This window comes from Sorex fumeus, unplaced genomic scaffold, assembly GCF_029834395.1.
Source record: "Sorex fumeus unplaced genomic scaffold, SorFum_2.1 ptg000063l, whole genome shotgun sequence".
Taxonomy (NCBI): Eukaryota; Metazoa; Chordata; class Mammalia; order Eulipotyphla; family Soricidae; genus Sorex; species Sorex fumeus.
This window is the reverse complement of record NW_026606120.1, coordinates 20,396,634-20,401,546: the sequence shown is the minus strand read 5'-3', so window position 1 is coordinate 20,401,546 and position 4,913 is coordinate 20,396,634. Positions and strand designations below refer to the sequence as shown.

Here is a 4,913-nt window from a genome sequence, read left to right as displayed (position 1 = left end):
AAAGCATTTTCTCAGGACTAGGATCCATTAAAGTAAGTGAAGGCAACAAAGAAACTCTTGCCAAAGAGTTCATCTTCACTCTACCTCATGAAACAAAGTAGACTAGTTTGACTACTAAAATGTCAGCTGATTCAAGTTGAAAGTGCCTAAATTTATTTATTCCCTCTATACTTTGCTTTTCAGTATCAGCTGTCATGTAAACTTCTCTGGATGGTACTGTTTGAAAGTTGTAAATCTGCTGCTTTTTGAGTGCTTGAGGACACAAATTATCTGAGTAATATATGAGATCCAAAGTTGTACTAACTCCTCACCAATAATGACCTTCACCCAGTTATTTTATATTCAAAAAGCAATTAAATGGCAGTACATTGAGCTCCATAGAGACAGCTCAGGAGCAAGTGAGAGCCGGGCGGGCACTGGACGACTCTGTGCCTCGTGGAGGAAAATAATTAAATATGGCAAAGGAGATCTTAAGAAGCCGAGAGGCAAAATGTCATCACATGCATTCTTTGTGCAAACTTGTCGGGAGGAGCACAAGAAGAAGCACCCAGACGTTTCCATCGACTTTTCAGAGTTTTCTAAGAAGTGTTCAGAGAGGTGGAAGACTATGTCTGCTAAAGAGAAAGGAAAATTTTAAGACATGGCAAAGGCTGACAAGGCCCGTTATGAAAGAGAAATAAAAACTTATATCCCTCCTAAAGGGGAAACAAAAAAGAAGTTCAAGGATCCCAATGCACCCAAGAGGCCTCCTTTGGCCTTTTTCTTGTTTTGTTCTGAGTAAAGCCTAAAAAATCAAAGGAGAGCATCCTGGCCTGTCTATTGGTGATGTTGCAAAGGAACTGGGAGAGATGTGGAATAACACTGCTGCAAATGATAAGTAGCCTTACGAAAAGAAGGCTGCCGAGCTGAAGGAGAAATACGAAAAGGATATTGCTGCATACCGAGATAAAGGAAAGCCTGATGTGGCAAGAAGGGAGTTGTTAAAGCTGAAAAGAGCAAGAAAAAGAAGGAAGAGGAGGAAGATGAAGAAGATGAAGAGGATGAGGAAGAAGAGGAGGATGAAGAAGATGAAGATGAAGAAGATGATGATGAATAAGTCAGTTCTAGTGTTTTCTTTCCTTGTCTATAAAGCATTTGACCCCCCTGTACACAACTCACTCCTTTTAAAGAAAAAAATTGAAATGTAAGGCTGTGTAAGATTTGGTTTTAAAATGTACAGTGTCTTTTTTTGTATAGTTAACACACTACCAAATGAATGTGTCTTTAGATAGCCCTGTCCTGGTGGTATTTTCAATAGCTACTAACCTTGCCTGGTACAGTATCGGGGTTGTAAATTGGCATAGAAATTTAAAGCAGGTTCTTGTTGGTGCACAGCACAAATTAGTTATATCTGGGGATGGTAGTTTTTTCATCTTCAGTTGTCTCTGATACAGCTTATATGAAATAATTGTTGTTCTGTTAACTGAATACCACTCTGTAATTGCAAAAGAAAAAGAAAAAAGTTGCAGATGTTTTGTTGACATTCTGAATGCCTCTAAGTAAATACAATTTTTTTTATTAAAAAAAGCAATTAAATAAGATCCTTGATACGTAACTTCTCCCTAGTTGATGTCTTTTTTCAATTGAACTTCTTTACTTTTCACCTGTGTGGAATTCTTAAATCCAACGGTTGTAATCTAGGTATGCTTGGAAGGCACTTGACAGCAAGTTAGGCAGATGACGTAGCATTATTTGACAGACATTTTGAACGCATGACACTCGGGGGCAGAAGCAAAGTTCACTTGCTTCTGTAGTAGTCAAAGGGATTGCTTCAATGCCAATATATATGTCCTCCATATAGTAATGACTAACACAATTTTCTTGTCTTTTTTTGTTTGTTTGTTTCTGACCCATCTTCCAAAATATCAGTGTTATAGAAAAGTGAATTTTTCCTGAGCTAGTAGGATCTTGAAAATTATATGAAAGTTCTGCACACATAATTCAGGTGCTTAAGAAGTTAAGAGTTTATTCAGATGAAGTAGGTTAAGGTCTGCGTCCCTCCCGATGCCCAGGCATCTCCTTTTACCCATGTATTATAGTCACTTGTCTCATGGAAAACTCCAGTGAATGATGGTCAGGTTCTGCTTACTTTCAATGTAATGTAATGTAATGTGGCCTGGTCTGGCCCCTATTCTGCTTTCTATGGATGTACACTTTCCTTGTCTGAAATCTTGACTGAGCCTGTCTAGGATTGTACCCAAGTCATTCTCTATTGTTTCAGATTTTCTTAGTCTCTGGCCAGTATCATGTGTCCATGAATGAGACTCCTCTTCTCAGTGCCTGATTCTGCATAGGTGAATCTATGTGGAGCGAGAGAGAGATCCAACCAGTCTGGCTGTGAAATTTATTTTATCTGCTTCTATTTCCTACCCTAGTTATCTCTTCTTCTATTTTTGGTTTGCTCATCATCTATTCTTGGTGTGCTACATTTTTGGCTTGGTGAGATTAAAATGATCAGATTAGGGGTCAAAGGGATAGTACTTGTCTTGCAGATGGCTGACCCAGGTTTGACCCCTGAGTATTGCCAGGAGTGATTCCTGAGCAATGAGCAGGAATCACTCCTGAGCATTGTTTGATCTGGTCCCCAAACTAAAATAAAGTGTTCAGATCAGACTAACCTAAGATTAACTAGTTAATCTAGTGTTCCACTAGTTACATAGATTATCTGACCTTCCATATTTCTAGTCACATTATATATTCAACACATTTTCTCTTCTTTCATCTGAAGCTTTTGTACCTAATTTTTTAAATTAATTATTTTTTATTAGTGAAACACCATGAGGTACAATTGTAGACTTACAAACTTTCGCGCTTGGGTTTTAGTTATACAGTGATCAAGTACCGATCCCTCCAACAGTGCCCGTTCTCCACCACCAGTTATCCTAGTAGCTCTCCCCCCACCACATACCACCCAACCCCACCCCGCCTCTATGGCAGGGAAGTCCCTTTTGGTCTCTTTTTCCTTAAGGGTGTTGTGGTTTGCAATAGAGGTACTGAGTGGCCATCGTGTCAGTCGATAGTCTACTTTCAGCATGCATCTCGCAACCTGAGTGAATCCTTGAAACACTCTTTACTTAGTGTTCCCTTCTCTATCTGAGCTGCCTTTTCCCCCAGCATGTGCTGTCAACTTCAAAGCCATGGAGCAGAACTCCTAGTACTTATCTAAACTACTCGTGGGTGTTTCGCTCCCATTCTGTTACTTTATATTCCCCAGATGAGTGCAGTCTTTCTATATCTGTCCCTCTCTTTCTGACTCATTTCACTTAGCATGATACTTTTCATGTAGAACCACTTGTATGGAAATTTCATGACTTCATCTTTTCAGCTGCATAGTATTCCATTGTGTAGATGTACCAAAATTCTTTAACCAGTCATCTGTTTGTGGGCACTAGGGTTTTTTCCAGATTTTGGCTATAATGAACAATGTAGCAATGAACATACAAGTGCAGATGTCATTTCAACTGTACTTTTTTTTTTGCCTCTCTGGGATATATTCCCAGGAGTGGTGTTGCTGGGTCAAATGGGAGCTCAATTTCTAATTTTTTGAGGATAGTCCTTACTGTTTTCCAAAAGGGCTGAACCAGTCGGCATTCCCACCAGCAGTGAAGGAGAGTTCATTTCTCTCTCCACATCTGCTCCAACACCGGTTCCTTTTGTTCTTTTGGATGCAGGCCAGTTTCTGTGGCATGAGATGATATCTCATTGTTGTTTTGATCTGAATCTCCCTGATTATTAGTGATGTAGAGAATTTTCTCATGTGCCTTTTAGCCATTCGAATTTCTTCTTTGAGAGAGTTTCTGTTAATTTCATCAACCCATTTTTTGATGGGGTTGGATGTTTTCTTCTTGTGGAGTTCAACCAATGCTTTGTATATCCTTTATATCAACCCCTTATCAGATGGGTATTGGGTGAATATCCTTTCCCATTCTGTAGACTGTCTTTGTATTTTGATCACTGTTTCTTTTGAGGTGCAGAAGTTTCTTAGTTTAAGATAGTCCCATTTGTTTATCTCTGTTTTCACTTGTATGAAGATACTATTAGCATCAATGTCCTGGAGGATTTTTGCCAATCTTGTCTTCAATGTACCTTATGAATTCTGGTCTGATGTTGAGTTCTTTATTCTATTTCTATCTTACTTTTGTAGAGATCTGAGCCCATTTTTTGCATGTAGCTGTCCAGTTTTGCCAGCACAATTTGTTAAAGAGGCTTTCCTTGCTCCAGTTCATATTTCTTGCTCCTTTATCAAAGATTAGATGATCATATATTTGGGGGGAGGGGGTGTTTGTATATTCAAACCTGTTTCATTGGTCTGCAGCTCTGCCTTTGTTCCAGTACCATGCTGTTTTAATTATTACTGCTTTGTAGTAGAGTTTGAGGTTTGGGAGGTTGATTCCTCCCATTTTCTTTTTGCCAAGAATTTCTTTAACTATTCGTGGGGGCTTATTGTTCCATATGAATTTCAGAAGTGTTTACTACATTTCTTTGAAGAATTTCATGGATATCCTTATAGGGATCACATTGAATTTGTTCAATGCTTTGGGGAGTATTGCCATTTTGACAGTGTTAATTCTTCCAGTCCATGAGCAGGGGAAAGTGACACGAAAAAAGCAATACTGTTCACAATTGTGCCTCAGAAAATCAAGTACCAAGGAATCAGCTTAACTGAGGACGTAAAAGAACTGTACACAGAAAACTATAAAACGCTTTTTTACCTAACTTACCTTTGGTATCATCTCTACTTTTCTCCTAACCATTCTTATTTTTAAAGAAGGTTTTGGTATTTGACTGGTTTTTTGTATGGTTTCAAATTTATAGCACAAATGACACAAGGTATGATCTGTTATCTGAAATACAGCTTAAATCCAACAATATAT

General features: G+C 38.6%; 1 pseudogene; it reads left to right on the top strand.

The window, feature by feature from the left end:
• Positions 1-316: 316 nt before the first annotated feature.
• Positions 317-1,248, top strand: LOC130034943 (high mobility group protein B1-like; annotated as a pseudogene).
• The last annotated feature ends 3,665 nt before the right edge of the window (positions 1,249-4,913 follow it).